Genomic DNA, 20,851 nt, shown 5'->3' with positions numbered 1-20,851 from the left:
CTGTTTTCTAAGATTTTAGTTTAGTTTGGCATTACAGTATCATGTTATGTGGTAATCAAAATTCCACAGGAAATTATGTGAATTTCACTAGCATAATAGTGAAAATTTTTGGAGAGATAAAATGTCTACTTTTTTCATCATTCTATCTGCTGGGTTTTGCACAATGGGTGCCTTGTTATAGGAGCTCAGATGAATCCAAATAAGTAATTGATTTATTATTAGTAATGAACTTATTAATTATCTCTCTTCACTCTTATCCAAGATCTATTGGCTTCTGATCATTTTTATCTGGTCTTTCATTACTAATGCAGTGCCCATTTCTTGGGCACTATTGATGCCCTTGTTAGATTCTCTTAGCTCTGACCCTCTAAATTCCTAGGACAGAACTTTTATTTAATCCTTTGGGTCTCTCTGGTCCTAGGCTGGGTAACCATTTGTAACTTTGGAAATCTCCCTCTCATGTTAGTACCCCAACCAGAAACTCTGCTAGGTTCACATCTACATGTCAAAGGATGTCAGAAATATTTTGATAACTAGCAAGAATTATTCAAGGAATATCTGATCACAAACCAAAATTTCCACTATTGGTCTTGATTGTTGTGTTGTTGCATGTGTGTTTTTCCCTCACTTCACGAAGGCATTATTTAATAGAGGTAAATGACACTACTTAGCTAATAGTGAAAAGTATTGATTTTCTCTGCTTCCTCAAAGGTGACCTTCAGGCAATTGTAGTCTCTGAATTATAGCAAGGTAAACAGGTATTATAGATTTAACTCCAAAGTTTGAAATCTATCAGGCAGTTAATTCCCACCTCCCTTTACAGTCCATTAAATACTTTATTTTTAATTGCAGTTATAATATTTATTTTCTCACTCTTGCCTGGTTGGGTATGCTGCATTTCTTTGTTAATTTCTCTAGAGATTTGTGCTTGGATTTTTTTTTCTTTCTCCTTTCCATTATCATCAGTACATTTGCCATTTTATTCAGGTGTGTTTGGAATTAGTTTGAAGTTGATTTTAAAAAATTTGGAATAAACTTATTTTTGAGAAAATGGAAAAAGACTTTATAACTTTAAGTGAGGCAAACATACCAAGTCCTTTGTTTAACACCAGATAGATACATCCTTGATGTGGATGTAGGGGGTGGGTAAGCTCGTATAACAAACAATTTGGTTCTAAGAGACAAGTCACATAATTGAAATGTTGGTATTTACTTATTTAATTTTGATGCTTTAACATGATAATAAAATGGCTACATAGATGATTGTAGAGAAAAAACAAAACATATGAGAGATAACAATATTTGCAAAATAGAATCTAAACTTGTTCTCAGTATAGGTCTAGTAATTAATTTCTACCTTCAATAATAACTAAAGTAAAAAAATGTTTTTATACATTTTATGATCATATTTTTCAACTTTGAGTGTGATTTGTGACTATAGAGAAGAAAATACTTTTAGGTTGATTTTTATTGTAATATTTATATATATTCGATATGTATAAATATTTAATATTTAACACATATGTGGTACATATAATAACAATATTTAGTTTGTTGTCTTAGTCCAAACCCTAAACTATGAGTCACATGATGTGTGTTAATCCTGAATGAAACTAACTCAGTGGTAGTCATATTACTTACTTGAATAACCTTTTCACAGTGTCTCCTTTGAATCCAAGCTTGGCTCTTATTCTTCAGCTCTAGAGATTCAGTGTGGATGAAGATAAACATAGCTCCTACCCTTACATTTCTGAGCCTTGGCAAACTGTTCATCAGTAAATTGGCAGTATAATCATCATCTTTCATAAGTATATACTACCCTCTAGTATTTAATGTGCATCTGTACGTTTTATTTATTTGCTTATTTATTTAGTTATTTATAACTGATATTCAAATGCTTCGTGCATGGGCCATTACTAAATATAATGCAGAGTGATTGGTTTTGTATAGACTAAATAGAAGTATGGATAAATATAAGTATAAATAAATGTTTGGCCAAAATCACCCCTTCTGTTGATTTACAAGTAGTGAGTATCTTGTTTTATTTTGCTTTTATTTTTCTACTTTCATATTTCCAGAAAGCTCCAAATAAAAAATTTAGTCCATATTCATCTAGAGTTATCCATTTAAGAAATCTTTTTAATTGACCTTCCTGATACAACTCTTATATTAGATGTGTTATTTTAAATACTCTACTCTTTGGATGGTTTACTCATGGAGACATGTCAGTTTGCTTAGAAATTAACTTATTTTTCTTGGCCTCATCTGACTTTTATTTTTGACAATTCATAGAAAAGAGATCATTGAAACATTCATTATATATGATGAATAAGGGAAGCAATTAATATTTAGCTTTTTATATATAAAATTTGTAATTTGCACATTTCTTTTATTCTGTAAGATTTTATTATATATGTGTATGTATATATATAATTAACTATTTTCAGTCTTAATTCGGACCATTTAAATCAATCAGCACTAATGTGTAGCAGCTTGTATCTGAATATTTAATACACATATTTGAAAAATTTGAATGAGGACAATAGAAGTCTGGTTTCAAAGCCAATATGCAAGTGAGGCTTCTTGGGGATAATTAAAATTTTAAAAAGATTCAAACATGTCAATTATGACTAAATTTCAGTTATGGGCCACTGATAAATGTGTTGGCATCATAATAAATACATTTTGAAATATTTTTAACTGAAAATAAATATTAGAGATAAGTTCTTACCATCAGCCTGGGTATAGTGTGGATTGCTATAAAAAATGTCTTTGAATGGCTGTCAGGAGACTTGGTTTTGAGGGCTGCAGCCATCAGTTGTAGGCAATCATATGAGCTCTCTAGGCATAAATTTTCATCTGAAAATGAAGATTTAATAAATATGTTATATTTCCTCTCCAGCTCTTTCCGTGCATGTTTTCCACATTTAGTATCAAGTAGCATTTACAATAGTAAATTCCTATTACAGACTATCTATCTTGGGGACAACATTATAAGGAATGATAAACATGCTAGTTTGAAAAAAAATACTAAAGCTATTTCAGTAGATTTCAGAAAGAACCATAAATTCTTCTCCTCCCTTTTTTTGTGCCCTTGCAATGCAACTTCCCAATGCAGCTACTTGAAAAGCTTAAGTCTATTTTCCAGTCTCCTGAATGTGGGCTGGCCGTGTGACTTGGCTTTGGCCATGAGAATGAAGCAGAAGCAGTATTGTGCCAATTTGGAGTCTAGGGCCCCAGAGCCACTGCCAACATATGGTGTCTCTATTGCGATTCTGAGAACTGGCCTATGACTGACTGCTACATGGATGAATGACCACATGGATCAAATAGTAATCATTTCAACGATGAGAGAGAGCCCAGTCAGACCTGCCCACGCGACTGACTGCAGATGCCCGATGAGCCCAGCTGGAACCAGAAGAACCACCCAGCCTAACCAAGCCCCAGATCCCAATCACCCAAATAATGGGCTGAATATTTTTAATAAACCATTATTTTGGGGGGATGATTTGTTAAGTAGCAAAAGCAAAGTGATGCAACTCTAACATCCTTAGTTCTCCAAGAGAAAATAACCGTTATTGTTCAATAGATGCAGATATGAATTGGAAACAGACTCAGCCCTCAGGATTTTATAATCTGATCACTGTTTTAGAAAGGAACCCAATTAGCTATTTCATGGAGTTCAATAAGAAAGGAGCAAAATATGAGCAGAAAGGCAGAATAACACCGAGGGAAAGAGATGGAGAATTTTAAAAAAATGATTAAAGTTATGGTACCATTGCAAGCATAATATAATATAATATATATATATATATATATATATATATATATATATATATATATCCCACGTTCAAAGGCTGTTAAATCGCGTTGTTTACCTGTATGTTCAGAAAAAAGTCACTTCTACTGTCGTGGTAAACAACCTGCTTCCCTATTTATAATGGTCTGGCCCTCTAGCAACTTCAGTGCGAAATTATAGCTAATTTGCCTACAAACATCAGGTGGTCATAATAATCTGGCCACTCATTGTATACATAATACAATGCCTATCATACGCTAGATGTTGAAATATTTGTTGCATGGAAAAATGACTGCCCTTTCTTCATTATTTCCCAAATAATCTGAACTATGGTCATATAAATTTTATTATATGAAATAAGGATTTTTTTAGGTATATTTTAATTTAAAAAAATGAAAAAACTTTTAAGTAGCATATCTCACATCCCATTGACACTATTGCATACTTAATCACTTAACTGATCAATTGTATTGGGGAAAATGTGGTAAAAGCCAAACTAGTTAGTTGTCTTTGAGTCTGTCAATGTTTTATTTATTTTTATTTTTATTTTTATTTATTTTTTTAAAAATATATTTTATTGATTTTTTACAGAGAGGAAAGGAGAGAGATAGATAGCCAGAAACATCGATGGGAGAGAAACATCGATCAGCCACCTCCTGCACATCTCCCACTGGGGATGTGCCCGCAACCCAGGTACATGCCCTTGACCGGAATCAAACCCGGGACCCCTCAGTCCGCAGGCCGACGCTCTATCCACTGAGCCAAACCGGTTTCGGCAATGTTTTATTTTTGTTTGGACTTAATTGAAAGGGTGTAGAAGCATTCTCATCAAAGTCACTTGATGATACTGTTGATTGTTTGCTCTATATCAAAGTCTGATGAAATAGAAATTGTCTCCTACTATTAAGAAAAGACCAGATTACTTTCATTTCTACTGCTAGAATATAGAGGAAATGTCCAACTTATTGGTAAAAAATCAGTAAACTTCAAACTTGTTTCTTCTTTTAGTCTTTCTGAATTTTAAGTTATTTCCAATAGTTCTCTACGATGATTTATTACAAAAATTTGTGTGGATATATTTTATCTTGTATGGCAAATGCAATTTCTTTTGGATTTTGGTTGCTTTTATATTTAGGAAGAGAACTTACATCTCTTTTAGTAGAATTCAATTTCATGGACATGACTTGACAGGTACTATTTTTTCAATACTACAAAAGGATATAAAAGACTGCATAAAATTATGTTGAATCTTTTACTTTTTAAACGAGTGAGAAAACATTTCATGAGCTAAGCAGGAAATTTGTGTTTTAATGTAGTAAATCTGTAATCTAGTTTTTCTGGAACTATTTCCTTTCTAATAATTATCCTACTATACTCATTAGTATACTTTATGGTTGTCAAACTATGTTGTTCTTGTTTGGAAAGATATAACCATTTTTATAGGGACTATTATAGTGTATAACATTAAGATAAATCCATGTGGATCAAAGGAAAATATTTTTAAAAATGAAGATGTTGACAGACAATAAGATGTTCAAGTTCAAAGCTTCAAAATTAGGTTAGTTTCTTTCTCTCCTGAAATATGCTTTATTAAACCTTGAAAAGGGATTGAATGTAACCTCCCGGGGAGTCGGTATATAGGGGAGAGGAAGGAAGGGGGAATAAGAGAGGGGAAAAAGAGGGGAAGGGAGCTTGAGGTTAAAAGGTGAGAAGATATCCGGCTAGCATGGTTCAGTGGTTGAGTGTTGACCTATGAACCAGGAGATCACAGTTGGATTCCTAGTCAGGGCACATGCCCAGGTTGTGGGCTCAATCCCCAGTAGGGGGCATGTGCAGGAGGCAGCTGATCAGTGATTCTTTCTCATCATTGATGTTTCTTTCCCTCCTTCTCCCTTCCTCTCTGAAATCAATAAAAAAAATGTTTTAAAAAAGAAAAGTAATAGCACCAAAAGAGGGTACAAAGGCATTAGTCTTTTCTGCCTACATATCCAAAAAAACTTCTTAAAAATTTCTCTTTTCAAATTTCACATTTTCTCTTTTCTAAAAAGAATTGCCTTTGTTAGATGATAGATGGTGTTTCAAAAATATTATTAATCTAATCTGAAACACTTTTTGTGTGCCATTGGATGCTTTTAGATTGTGGCTATAACAAATCTTTACTTAAGGGTTTTTATCATCAAAAGTAGAGTGAAGCTAAGGGAAAAACAGAAAAGAAAAATGTAGAACACAAAAATCAAGTGTTTTTTGGTACTAATGATCAAATGCTGTGTTTTGACACTTTTGAAAATATGAATTGTTATCACTCATGCTTTGATAGTTAATATGTTGCTCCACAAGATACCCACTGTTCTTGAACATAACACATTTTAATGACCATTTGAACATTATCAGTAAAAGTGACCCATTTGCCCTGAAAACACATAATACTGTTTTGATCTTGAGTCACTTCACTTTCTTCTATGGATTTACCTGTGACCTCCTGGAGGCTCTTTGCCATGTCCATACATCCCAGCTCACCTTTGTCAGTATACATCTTAGCACCAAGAACTCTTTGGATGGAGAAGTTTTAAATAAAAACTGTTATTTAAAGAAAAAAATGTTTTTGCCTCAAAAGTCAATGAAAGTTACCAGGAACCCTCATGTAGAGGTAATCTTTGAATCTTTAGACAAAATGTAATAAAATATCTCAGGAATTAATAAGTTACATCTTTTGCAATTCTTTCCATTTGTTATTGTTTTATATCTCAAAACAAAATCCTTTGCTTAGCTTGTGTGCATACAAATTAGGTAATTTTTCTGATACTGTTCATTTTTGGAATAGAGAATTAACAACTAACCCTATTAATTGGCTAAAATAAGGGTGATGTTTTCTTAATACATACTTTCATTTCTGAGCTTGAATAGGGATATTTTGAGCTGCTTGATCAAACATTAAATAAAATATTTTGTGCTTTTTTAAAAAAGATTCTTGATAATGCTTCTTGATACTTTTCCAATAGCCCCGAATATGATTCCTATTTTATTTTTCAAAATGATCCTCGTCTGCTTTTATTGGAAAATGTCACTTCATCAATCCTTTAGCAGTGAAATACTGCTGTGGCTTGACCTCCCTCTGCAACTTTTGTGACTTTACAATGCATTCTTTAAGTGGAGCTGTCATTTTGGTGTGATCCTGGTTTAATCCATTTAAGCTCCCACAAGCATCCCATTTGATATATGTTGAACACTTAGTTGAAATGTAAGACACTTTTCAATGCATTTTTCATTCCTGAATCTGCTGCTCTAGTGTAGATTTACCACTCACTGTTCCCGAAACCATGGGCTTTCCAAGCAGATTGACATGCCTAAAATTGTATCATTGTTCCTTTTATCCATTGTACCTGTCATTTCTTTATCTGTTCCCATTCTCCATGGTCCTTCATGTGTCCTGAAACTCATCTACGTTTCTTACAGGGTCACAGAACACAATGCCACTTTAAGGCAAATAGAGCTTTATGTCTGGAATTCAGAGACCTGGTTTTCCATCACTTAGCAGCTATATGACTTGGGCAAATCACAGTTTCCTTTATTAATCTCTACTACTGTCTACTTTAAATAATTGTCAGCAATTCGACGAGCCTGATGGGAAAATGCACAGAGGTACACCCGCCTTCTGTTTTACTACATTAAGTTTATTTGATAGAGGATCAGAGAACTCAAATGTATGTCAAGGACTGAACTTAGTATTTTATGTTTATTCCAAAATATTACCATTAGCGGTGCTTCAGAGAAAGAATATAAATTAGTTTTTGCTTATGTGTTGGCATTGACCCAAAGTGATTGAGAGGTATAGATTTTATTTTTAAAATATATTTTTATTGATAGAGAGGAAGGGACAGGGGGAGAGAGAGAGCAACATTAATGATGAGAGAGAATTATTAATTGGCTGCCTCCTGCACGACCCACACTGGGGATCAAGCCCACAACCCAAGCATGTGCCCTGACCGGGAATCGAACTGTGACCTCCTGGTTCATAGGTCGATGCTCAGCCACCTTACTAATAGCCCAGGCAAAATGCAGCTATTTTTGAAACCCCTAAATAGGTAGGAAGTAGACACGAAATCTGACGAAATCTGAACTTCCTCTTAATATTCACATAGCACTTTTTTTGGTTGTTGTTAGGGGAAGTCACATTCCAAAGAAGTTGAAACCTGACTCTTAAAAGTCATTTTGAAATTCTGAAGGTGTTGTCACAGCTTTGGAAGTGTTTTGGGGCTCTCTAAGTTTGGGCAGAAAAATCAGTAAAATTTGAAATCAGTTTCTCTGTGACTTGTATGTGGGTGCTAGAATATCCCATTGGTCGTTTGTATATTTTGTTGTGGGGGGGAGGGTTGTAAGTTTTTTCTATTTTATTCTAAAATAAAATCTGATCTTGTTGGTCAGATATTGGGTGAATACATTGTGTTTTTTTTGTTGTTGTGTGTTTTTTAAATCAAGACAAACCCATGACAGGGCGGTTTAACAACTGTTGTCAGTTTTGACATTGCTGCTGTATTGATATTTTACAAATTCTGGAAGCAATTCCCCGTACCCCTTCTTCACCCATCATATTAAAGCATCTGTGCTGCAAGTTAAATGGTCCAAGTGTGGAGTCACTTTTAGTGATACCTGTGGTTGTGTATCCTTAAGAGCTTATAAGAGGCTAGAGCATTGGAAGCCTTTGGTCCCATGGTTGATGGGATCGAGAAGGGAATTTAGATTCAGACACTTTTTACAGATACCTCTTACACCTAACTCATCAGTTTTTCTCCCTTGTGGTCAGAGATACCAATGTTTGATAAAGAATTGATTATGGCGGGGGGGCGGGGGGGGGACGGATATACCTTTTCTATCAGTACTCACATTTTAGTGGTTTATGGGTTATTTAGTTGAATTTTTAGTTGAATTTCATGGTTATCATAGCAGGTACAATTGTCATAAATATGTTTGTGGGGGAAACAGGACCTACATGAATATTGTAGAAAACTATACTGGTGGGAACCGAAGTGTGGAGTGCATGTCAGGTTGATTCCAGAGGATCTTGTCAGCCACAATGACACAAAGTACCATTGACCTTAAACTGTGCATTTTAGAAGGGGAAGGTGACTCTAAGTCCATCTAGTGAGTTAAAAGAACTTAAATTATCCAATATCACAGTCTGGTTAATGTGGAGGCTATCAGATTTCAGAAGCTGTTTTCTAACCATCATACTCCACTATGACTAGCAACTGTTTCTTTTTCACAGTTCTAACAAAATGGCCACACAAATTATACTTTCTAGACCTTTCACAATCTAGTCTTCCTCCAATTCCTTTGAGAACTAACCCTGTTTTAGATGACTAGAGGCCCAATGCATGAAAATTTGTGCAAGAGTAGGCCTTCCTTCCCCAGCTGCCAGCACCTGGGACCCTGGCTTCCCTCCTCCAGCCGCCAGCAGGCACCCAGGACCTGGGTGGCTTTGTTCCCGCCCCGCCGGCAGGCACTCGGGGCCTGGGCAGCTTCCCTCTGGCCCCGGCTTAGTCTGGAAGGACGTCCGGAAGGAAGTCCAGTCTAATTAGCATATAACCCTTTAGTATTATAGATAATTTAATTGTCGCTTTTAAACTAGATCTTCTCCCTGTTGATAGCTTGTCAGGAACAATGCCTTCTGTAGTATTAACAACATCGCAAAGATTGTACAACACTGTTAATATTGCAAAAGTGGCTTCCAGTAGTTCTTGCTTGAATTATAGCACTAGTCTGTGAGATGTATCTAAAAGCGGGCAACCTAGAAGCTCTTAGAAAATGAACATCATCTAGTCCATTCAACTCCTCCTATGCATTCAGTCTTTTACTTTGTGTACCTTCGCAATGCACTGACTTTATTCTCTACTAGAGGCCCGATGCAATAAAATTCATACACTTGGGGGGTCCCTCAGCCCAGCCTGTGCCCTCTTGCAGTCCGGGACCCCTTGGGGGATGTCCACCTGCCCGCTTAGGCCCTCTCCCTGGGGGGATCGGGCCTAAGCTGCCAGCCAGACATCCCTCTGGCAGCCCAGGAGCCTTCGGGGAATGTCTGACTGTGGCTTAGGCCCAGTCCCCTGCAGCTGCCTCTTTGGAAGGCGCGGTGCCAAGACTGGGACTGGGCCGTGTTGCTGCCTCTCCTGCCGCCTCTGTGGAAAGGTGGGGCGCCAGGACTGCCATGGCTGGCCTGGTGGCACAGGCCCACTGACCCTGCCCCCTGCCCACTGGTCATTCCGGCAGGCAGGTTATTCCGGAAGGTTGTTCTGCCATCCGGTCTAATTAGCATATTAGCTCTTTATTATATAGGGTAATTGTTTCCTTGCGTATTCCCGTTGTGAAAATTTACTTCTGAAATATGTGCAAATGAGTCAGACTGATTTGTATTTCACTATTTTTGGGTTAATCATAATAACATATTCTCTCTGAGCTGCTCTTTAAAAAAAAATCTATGAATGGAAAAGCAAAATGTGGTCTATATGTACAGTGGAATATTCAACCTTAAAAAGAAAAGAAGTTCTGTAATATGCTGCAATATGGTTGAACCTTGAGGACATCTATAATAATAAAAGCATACTATGCTAATTAGACCAGACGTTCTTCCGGATGACCTTTCAGACGAAGCCAGGGCTGCGAGGGAAGCCTGGGTCCCGGGTGCCTGCTGGTGGCTGGAGGGAAGCCCGGGTCCCGGGTACTAGAGGGAAGCCAGTGCCAGCAGCTGGGGGAAGGAAGGCCTACTCTTGCACAAATTTTGTGCGTCGGGCCTCTAGTTATATAATAAGTGAAATAAGCCAGTCACAGAATGGCAAATATTATATGATTCCCCCTACATGAGGTACTTAAAGTAGTCAAAATCACAGAGACAGAAAGTAGAATGTTGGTTGCCAGGGAGTGCAGGGGGAGAGGGCAATGAGGAATTATTTAATGAACATGGAGTTTCAGTTTTATAAGATGAAAATTTATGGCAGTGGATGGTGGTGATGGTTGCACGTTATAAAAATAATACCACTAACCTGTACACTTAAATGTTAGTAAGATGGTAAATTTCATGATACTTATATTTTGCCACAATAAAAATATTGACTGAAAAAAGAAATAGAGTGATTTTTTTTTAAGGCATGAGATATGTGACTAGTCTTATCTTTATTTGGGGGTTCTCTACATTTCACTCTTTCATCAATATAATGATACAATAGGTTCACTACTGATCTTGTTCACTCCATTCTATCATAAATCTATTTCCATGATAACCGATGGAAAAATGAGTTCCTGAAAAATTTCCTAAATGATGGAGAATTTGAAAATGTGACCTTAAGTTTTAAGATTAAGTAGAGAATTATGTCTTAATCCATTTGCCATTTCTGATAGTACAGCATACATTCCCATAAAACATAGGCTTTTCTTTAAGCTGTGAGTGCTTTTGTTTAGAATTAACTGGTGTTAGAAGTATGTCCCTTCCGGTGTCAACACGGTGAGATTTATCTATTGATCAAGCAGCGTTCCAGAGGGGAAAGTGGTTTTCACAGGACAGATGCTGCGCGACACAGACTGTCACTTTCTCGCTTTCCTGGAGCCAGGAGCTACCCAGCTGCTAATTAAACTGGGATGAATTAAGGTAAATTGAATTTGCCTGCACATCTGCTCCAGGCCTGCAAAAGGGACCATGAAGCAGAGCAGACACAGTTCACTTGACAAGAACTTTCCTCTTCCAAAACAGTCCCAGAGAATCTCAGCACTTCAGTTTCTGACATCCCGAGGCAAGAGAGAACTCTCATCCATCTTGTACCTGTCTTGACATGAAAGGGAGGTATGCAAAGCAAGAATTCCATGTTTATAGAATGTCCAGATGCCTTTCAAAGCTTTGGCATTCTAGGAAACAAGCTATGTACATCTATAAAATTAAATTGTTAGATTAGGATTAAGCCTAATCCCCTGGTGACTGAAACCTAGCTTGAAAGAGTGTTCTACTATATTATTTTTTATGGGTCCATAAAACACCCATAAACTATAGTACTATCATTTACGTAATAAATCCCCTATTGTTGGACAACAGTGTGGTTTTCACTCTTTCCCCACTTAGCCCCTTTATTATAACAAAAGTGGCAAGTGTTTTTTTAATACATAGAGTTTTATGCTAAGAAAAATAAGCCAGTCAGAGAAAGGCAAGTACCATATGATTTCACTTGTATGTGGAATCTAATAAAAAAGTAAGCTGACAAACAAAATAGAAACAGACTCATAGATACAGAGAGTAGATTGACAGCTGTGAGAGGGGGAGGGTGTTGAGGGGTTGGGTGTAAAAGGTGAAGGGATTAAGCAAAGAAAAAAAACTCAGACACAGACAACAGAATGGTTAAGACCAGAGAGAAAGGCGTGTGGGGGAGGTAGAAGAGGGTAAATGGGAGATAAGTGCTGATAGAAGGAGACTTGACTTGGGGTGGCGGACGGATTATACAATATACAGATGACGTTTTATAAAATTATACACATGAAGTCTACATAATTAACCAAGGCCAACCCAATAAATTCAATTAAAATTTAAAAAAAGAAATGGTCTATATACCCACACTGAGAGTAAAGGATGCTAAGGACTATTTTTTAAATTGCTGATGATCAACTTGTGTAAAAAATTAATAATTAAACATCTAAAAAATTATTTTTTTTAAATAGAAATATACTCATCACTTTATTTCCTTGAGCTAAATTTCTAGAACTAAACCTTTTGGGATCAAATTTTATATCAGTTTTCCACTTGTGTGTAGTATGTCACTAAGTTGCCCAGGAATTAATTTATCTACTAGGGGCCCAGTGCACGAATTCGTGCACCTTGAAAGGAACTCTGGGACGTGAGGCTGCGGTAGGCTCAGGGGCACGTCTCGGCCCATCCTCCATGACTCTGCCAAGCCCCTCCTGCCACGGCCCCCTGTCCCCTGTCTGCCTGCAGCCCTGCTCCCATTGCTGCGGCTCCCATGCATTGACGGCACCAGCCCTGCTCGCACTTGCTGATAGTGCAGAGTGATTGGGGCTGGCACTGTCAGCAGGTGTGAGTGGTGGCTGCTGCCCCGATTGCCCCTCAGGAGCAGGGGAAGGTGGAGAAGCCCTCAGGGGCTGTCAGGGCCAGCAGCTGCCACTCACACCTGCTGATGGTGCCAAGTGATCGGGGCCGGTGCCGGGCATCAGCTGCGGGTGCGAGCGGTGGCTCCAGCACTGGCAGCAGGTGTGAGTGTCGGGTGGGACTGTGGCACGTGGGAGCAAAGAATTTTCAGTAACCACCAGAGGCTCACCCCAATGACAGTGACCGGTGCTCTGCCTTGGTGTGGTGCCCCTGCTCACCTGCTCCACCATCCCACCATGGCCAGCGCCTGCCATGTTCCGCACATGCCCCCTGGTGGTCAGTGCACGTCATAGTAACTGTTCCATTATGTTCCCGTTGTTTTGCCGTTTGATCTATTTGCATATGAGCCTATTATCCTAATATTATATAGGATTGCTTTGCTTATAAACTTCTCCCTTCTCCTCCCCTCCTTCTCTCTCACTCTCCCTGTGTTTCGTATCTCTCTCTCTCTTTCTCTATTATATACTATACTTTCCTCAATGGGTTCACAGCATTGAAATTCAAAATATGGGAAGGTAATACATTTAGTCTAATAATCTCAAATTGTGTAAAAAAATGTGAATCAGATTTCATAGAAAAGTTTCTTAAGGGACTAGACAGAAAAATATGGGGAACGCTTTTTCATCTTTTGTGGTCAAAGAATCCTCAAGAAATGTTGTAGTTTAAGTTTTGGCCACTACCCCCAACTCTCCAGCCCCCAAATTAGTACATTTGAGGTTCCCATCGTGCATTATCTAAAATAATAACTATAATAATATTTTTTACTGTTTTTCAGGCACTCTGCTAAGTACTTTTTAGCATTACATGACATAATCTTACTTGACCCTACAGGAACCTTCTGAATGTAATGCAACTGTAACTCTGTTTAAGACGAGAGAAAACTAAGGCTCAGAGTTTGAGTGACATGTTAAGATCCCAGAGCGAGGCAGAAGCACACACAGGACCCAAGTCGTGAGTCCAGACTACTTTTAATTCACTCAAGCTTCCTTGACTTACACTTACAAGATCATTGATGATCTGACAGCCTTCCAGTACCCATCGCTTCTCTAATTTAGTTCCTTTGTTTATTGCTAGAGCACTCCTTTCCTGCCACACAGGTCTCCTTGCTGTTCCTCCAGTATGTCAAGCATGCTCATACCTTCGGGAGTCGGTAGTTATTCTGCCTGCTATGTCGTCTCCCCAGAAATCTGTATAATTTGCATTTCACACCTCCCTTTGCTGATTTGATTGACTTATCAAGTGTCATGCCATTCCTATCATTCTTTCTCCAGAAGTCCCTCTCCTCTTACACCTGCTAAATGTTTGCCAATGCACACATAACCATAGAATACACTTGAATTTTATTTGCTTATTTTCTCACTCTGTCTTCCTTCCAAGAGTAAGTTCCTCAAAGGCAGGGAATTTGTCTGTTTTATTTGCTGTTGCACTCTCAGCATGTAGAACAGTGTTTGACGAACAGTAAGTACTCAACAAGTGTTTGTTGTGTGAATTAATAACTATTTTCTCTTACCTTTACGTTTATCTATTTTATTTCTTTTCCCATTTTCACAACTTAGATTTCTTTCATCTCTATAGCCTCGTTACTGCAGTGAGAAATCAATCTTTAAGTATTCTATGAAACAATAATCAGATATGACGAATAAGCAGATACGATTGCATTAGGTGTAAAACGAGACATGTAATGAGTATAAGATATGGCAGATGTGTTTCCATGGTTAGGCAATCACATATAGTCATACAAAGTATGTAACAAGAGCCTGCTCTAGTTTCTCACCCCTCCTTTGGGCTTATAATTACAAATTTATTGTAATTGAGATGGAAAAATGCAGAAATTTTATGTTAACCAAGCCATTTTAAGAAGACAATGATTTTAAGTAAAAGTGAATTCTATTAAAGGGTGCAGGTAGATGGGAAATAAAAAAATAAATTAATCCATTTACAAGGGTTATATCTAGAAACAAATGAAAAAGGAATACAAAAGCCCAGTGCACATGTACCTTGGAGGCTTGAGGCGAGTTCAATAACAAGAATCTCTAATGTAGTCTGTGTCTTATATCAGCAGTGACTGTGAATTCTTTACACACAAATATATCTAAAAAAGTACTTCTTCATTATTAAAATGAACTGAATTTGTCTGAAAAACTACTGTCTTGTGAATACTGACTTTATTGCATCTTTATCATCCATGATCTAGAACAGTGATGGCGAACCTTTTGAGCTCGGCGTGTCAGCATTTTGAAAAACCCTAACTTAACTCTGGTGCCGTGTCACATATAGAAATTTTTTGATATTTGCAACCATAGTAAAACAAAGACTTATATTTAAATGCCATTTAACAAAGAAAAATCAACCAAAAAAATGAGTTCGCGTGTCACCTCTGACACACGTGTCAAGGTTCGCCATCACTGATCTAGAATATTGAAATAAAATATTATTTTTTTCTATCCTCTCTTTCTTGACGTTTAATCTATTCTCATATACCATCAGAAACATCTTTTTTTTTTTTTCATAGAGGAAGGGATGGGGAGAGAGAAACATCAATGATGAGGGAGAATCACTGATGAGCTGCCTCCTGCACACCCCACACTGGGGATCGAGCCCACAACCTGACCAGGAATTGAACTGTGACCTCCTGTTTCATAGTTTCAAAGCTCAAACATTGAGCCACGCCTGTTGGGCAGAAACATCTTTCTAAAACTCAGTGTCTTCAAGGGTCTGCCATTCTCTATGGAAAGTCCCCAGCAGATGCTCACTATTCTTAATGACCTGGCTCTATCTGATACCTCACTCTTCCACAGATTAAGTAGTCTGATTCTCTGTAATAAGTGCCTTTCCAAAAGATGCTATGTAGTTTGTTTATACAGTGCTCTCCCCACTGCCCCCTACCATTTTGTGGAACATCGTTCTTCTGATTTTCTCAAAGTATTACTTATTCATGTTTTTATTTTTAAGACTTAACATGAAAGACACTTCTTTCGGTTTTGATTTCTTCCAGAATGAGAAATAATAACACATATGTCTCTTTTTTTCTGTGTAGATTTATATATTCAAGAATCACATGAATTTCAGCTTAGTTTTCTTCTTTTCTTAAGCACAAAACATATCAACTTTATATTTATTGTTACAATGTTTAGCTTTATGATTTACGTCCTTTTATTGCTCAGTAACCGCTTTGTATTTGCCTCCATTGTTTTTGCTGCATAATAAGAGCATATCAGAATTTGTTAGCTTAACAACTCATTTATTTTACCCACAGATTTTGAGGTTAGGAATTTAGTCAAGGGATAGGGTAGAGCCAATTTGTTTGTCAAAATGTCTGGGTCCTCAGCTGGGAAGTCCAGAGGATTGGGATGTTATATATCACTGTATGTCTGGTCCTTGGTCTGAGGTGACTCAAAGATAAGGATTGCCCATTGCCTAAACATCTCTCTGTGTGTGTGTGTGTGTGTGTGTGTGTGTGTGTGTGTGTTGGTTGGTTGTTGTATGGATAAAATGCATGGCAGATGAAGTTAGATTTACAAAAATACAGATGTATTATTAGGACACATCCTTTGCTTCCATGACCTTAGTGTACTATAGTAACTTAAAATAGGCATTTGAAATAGATCACTAGACCAGAAGATCTTAAATGATATTTTATTAGTCGTAGACATTTTATATATCCCAGGAGACAAGCAATGAATTAATTCCCACTGGAAGCAAGTACAAGATAAAGAAAATATTTTACAAAGAATTTGTAGTCTATGGAATGAAAATACCAGTAAATTTCCACCTTTTTACTCTATTTGCCCCTTTTTCATCCTATCAACTATTTAAAAATATATAGGAGAGGATCCTCTGGCTATTTTCTTTGATTTTTCAAAATGTACACTGGTAAGTTCAGCATTATGATTTATTGAAGAATGTTTCCTAATATTCATATGTCCTTGGGACTCATTACTCTCAGAGAGTCTTAAAAATACTATGGTTAGTTATCAGGTATGTCCACATAGTCTATATGAAAACAATGTAGCGAAGGGAGAGCATGGGGAGAGTCAACATAGAAACTTTCCATTTGATTTATTCAGCTGATTTGGAACCTATTTTTTTAAGATTATTAATATTGCAGAGCAACAAACTTTGTGGTTAAAAAAGAATTCCTTAGAATTGTTGCACCCAAGGGGAGAAGAATGTGGAAAAGTTGTGCTTCAACTCTCATTGGCTGAGGGATATTTCTCAGGGATATCAAATTGTGCAATCCTGGTGTCCCTATCACTAGCCAAGCATGCCAGAGAAATCCCTCTAGTGAGTGCTTTAGGGAGCTATAGTAACTATGGGATTGGGGAGTCCTGAGGAGATGGGCGGGGGGAGGCTGGGAGTGGGGTGCTGAGGCACCAACAGTATCTGCTACAGATATTTTGTGACAATATTCCTACACAAGGTTCAGTCGTCACAAAGAAAATTTGAAGTGCACGTTGGCCCATCCTTTGGAAAATTATCTCATTAACATTAATATCATACGTACTTTTTAATGCATTAATTCATTTACTTCTTAAAGAAATGATATTCCTGCCTAGCCGATTTGGCTCAGTGGATAGAGCATCGGCTTGCAGACTAAAGGGTCCCAGGTTGGCTTCCGGTAAGGGCACATGCCCAGGTTGTGGGCTCAATCCCCAGTAGGGGGCGTGCAGAAGGCAGCCCATCAATGATTCTCATCATTGATGTTTCTATCTCTCTCTCTCCCTTCCTCTGAAATACAAAGTATATATAGTTTTAAAATAGAAATGATATTCCTTTTTAGGCTTAATGCCATGGGTGCTAAATTGTTTAACTGCATTTCCAAGAACAAATAGCAAATGAAATATTAGAAGTGAGACTGCTCACACTGGGGGTGCCCACGTAACCCTTCCCTGAGAACTGAGGAGTTTCCTTCAGGCTAGATTGTGTCAAGGCTTTACCTCCTTAAACAGCACAGAAGCGGGCAACCATCCTGTGGAGACCAAGATGTCAGAGCCGCAATCGGAGGCTGTCTTTAAATAAATCACATTGTATGCGGGAAACGTATTTATACGTTCTACCAGTGTAGTAGAGCGCGGGACACGTATTAATACATTTTTTATAGACTAGCGGTAGAATGCGGGTAACGCATACATACATAAACTAAAGTTATCGTAATTTTACTGAACGTTGCCATTTGCGCAAAAAATTAGCAAAAATGGCCCTCGCCACCTGTTAGCACGCGATAAAAACTACCTACAAACAATGTGTAAAGATGGGAGGGTTACTTGGTGGAGAACATTCTCAAACACATCAACAACAAACACTTGCTCAGGAAAGATCCATGGAAAGAAGAATCTAACATCTGGTGGAATTCATTTAGGACCTCTGGTGTTAAGGCAGTGAGGTGATAGGGGAAAATGCATTGGGTTGAGGAGACAGAGACCTGATTCTGGTGTTGTGTTGGCCATCAACCAGCTGTGTGATATGGATTAAATGACTTGTCCTCATGGAGCCTCATAGAGCCTATAAATAGAGCTTTTTGCACTTAAAGTATATTTTGAGACTTGGAAGAGAAAAGTCACAATACTTTCAATTAGTAACTTGCTTTACAAATGTGGATGATTTTATGCATTTGGAGAGAACTCAACACTTTAGAATGCCTCCTCTCTCTCTCTCCCTCTCCCCCCTTCTTCCTTCCCTCCCATCTTCCCTCCCTCCCTTCCTCCCTCTCTCTCTCCCTCTCCCTCTCCCGATCTCCCTCTCCCTATCTCCCTCTCTCTTTCTCTCTCCATCTCCCTCCCGCTCTCTCTCCTTTCCTTCTCTCCTCCCTCCTTCCTCCCCTTATGCCCCCACTTTCCTAGCTTAATTTCCCTGTGTTCTGGTTCTGTATCAGTGAAAGGGAACCACAATATTGTCTTGTCACCCATCTTTGGCCATCATAATGGCTTCTTTATTTCCAAATAAATGATTACTCACACAATTAAAATGAACACCTGGAGGAAATAATAGCTAAAATGCTCAGTGATTTTAGGTTATGCTGGAAAGAAAAAGTCGAGTCTTTCCTTCAGGTCAGTGTGCTTGAAAAGGAATAACGTTTAATGGATTTAGTCAAAGTCATCCTGGCAGTTTGCCTACAATCTATTGTCAGACAGTGAATTACAGAAGTAGTTAATCATCACACAAACTCATCAGCTCACCAATACAGAGAAGCCAATGACAATTTAGAGGGAAAATAACCAAAGTATATATCACACTTATTCTGTTCAGAACCAAATTGTTTTTTAAAAAACATTTTTCCCTAGTTAAGTTTCAATTTATCTAAGTCTGTCAGAATGACAGAAACTCATTTAGAATCCATGAAGACAGCTGACAGAAAGTGCACTAAAAATTAGATTTTGAATCCAAAGAATGAAAGCTTTAAATCACTACAGTCAAGTCAGTGGGACAAGATTGATACCAGGTGCTATTTTGTTCATGTTATTAAGGAAGTATTCCAGCCTTGAAGAGATCTTGTCACTACATAGCTTCTGTCTATGTAAATAGGAATGAAGTGAATATATCTTTTGTGGGTGATAAAAGCCACCCAATGTCTCAAAGCGACAGGCTAGCTAGATCAAAGATGGAGAACACGAAAAGTTGAAAGATCCCTTAGAGGTCATATATGTCTTCATTGTATATGTGAGAGAATGAAAATCTCATGGGAAAAGGTTATCAGATATATTATAGGTGCACCCACTCTTTAAGTTGAAATCTGAGGCAAACATGGAACCCTGCCTCGAGCAGAAGCACAGACTCCGACTATCATTACACATCCATCTTAACTGCAGGCAGTTTCTGACTTCTGCTTTCCCACCACGTAGCCCATATTGTGTGCAGTATCCATCGCTTATCGGTGAGAGGCAGAAGGAAAAGGAGGGCAATATTTAGAGCAAGGTATCCTGCTGCCTTGGCTAAGGTAATGAGAGAGGAATGGTGAACATTGAGCAGGATTGGGAGAGAGGATCCATTGACTGGTCTTCATCTAGAGAGGAGAAGATATTTCATTTAATTAGGGGTGGGATGAATTTAGTGCTGAGAGTTTGGAAGACAGGGTTTCTTTATTTTTTAAATTAAATTTATTTGGGTGACATTGTTTAATAAGATCATATAGGTTTCAGGTGTACATTTCTGTGGCCCATGATCTCTATATTGCATTGTATGCCCACCACCCCAAAGTCACATAATCTCCCGTCATCATATATTCGGCCCTCTTTACTACCCCCTACCCACTTCCCTCTGGTAACCTCCATGCTGTTGTCTGTGTCTACGCATTTCAGTTTTATATCCAACATATGAGTGAAATCATATGGTTCTCAGGGTTTCATAGCATGCCATTCCATCAGCAAGCTGGTGACACTGGTCAACTCACTTCACTTCTCTGGGTCATAATGAGCTCAGCTTGTTGACCTCTACAATCTTAACCAGCACTAACCCTGAAGGATTAGCTTTGACATTTACTGATGTTGCCTCTCTAGCTTAATCTTTTACACTAATGGAAATATTAGCAGTAAGGACTGAGAGGAGAATGTATTTTGACAACTAACAGAATTGCTGCTTCTGAGGCAGTGGTGGAGAAGTATTTATCAAAGGCATCTTGCTTATAGCAATAAGAAATGTCAACAGAAGGAAAAAGTGAATTAAACAGTTAAGTACTTTGTAATCTGAGGCTGAAAGATGCTGCCCGAGTAGAGACTACTCATATTAAGGGAAAGTCCACTCTTTTAAATCCAGTCAGACATTACATGTTCTGCACAGATTTTTTTTAACTGCTTATGTGACTGTATTTAATGAAAAATACCCAACTACTGGAAAATGCTGATACTGTAAAATGGGGCTTACTGAAATGTGTTCTTTGATAACTGTAAGAAATAAAAAAGCAATGCCTTAAACTGAGGGATAAA

The sequence above is a fragment of the Myotis yumanensis genome, unplaced genomic scaffold (genome assembly GCF_028538775.1).
Source record: "Myotis yumanensis isolate MYYU_CA2020_CCGP unplaced genomic scaffold, mMyoYum1.0.hap1 SCAF_18, whole genome shotgun sequence".
Classification (NCBI taxonomy): domain Eukaryota; kingdom Metazoa; phylum Chordata; class Mammalia; order Chiroptera; family Vespertilionidae; genus Myotis; species Myotis yumanensis.
Note: the sequence above shows the minus strand (reverse complement) of the source record.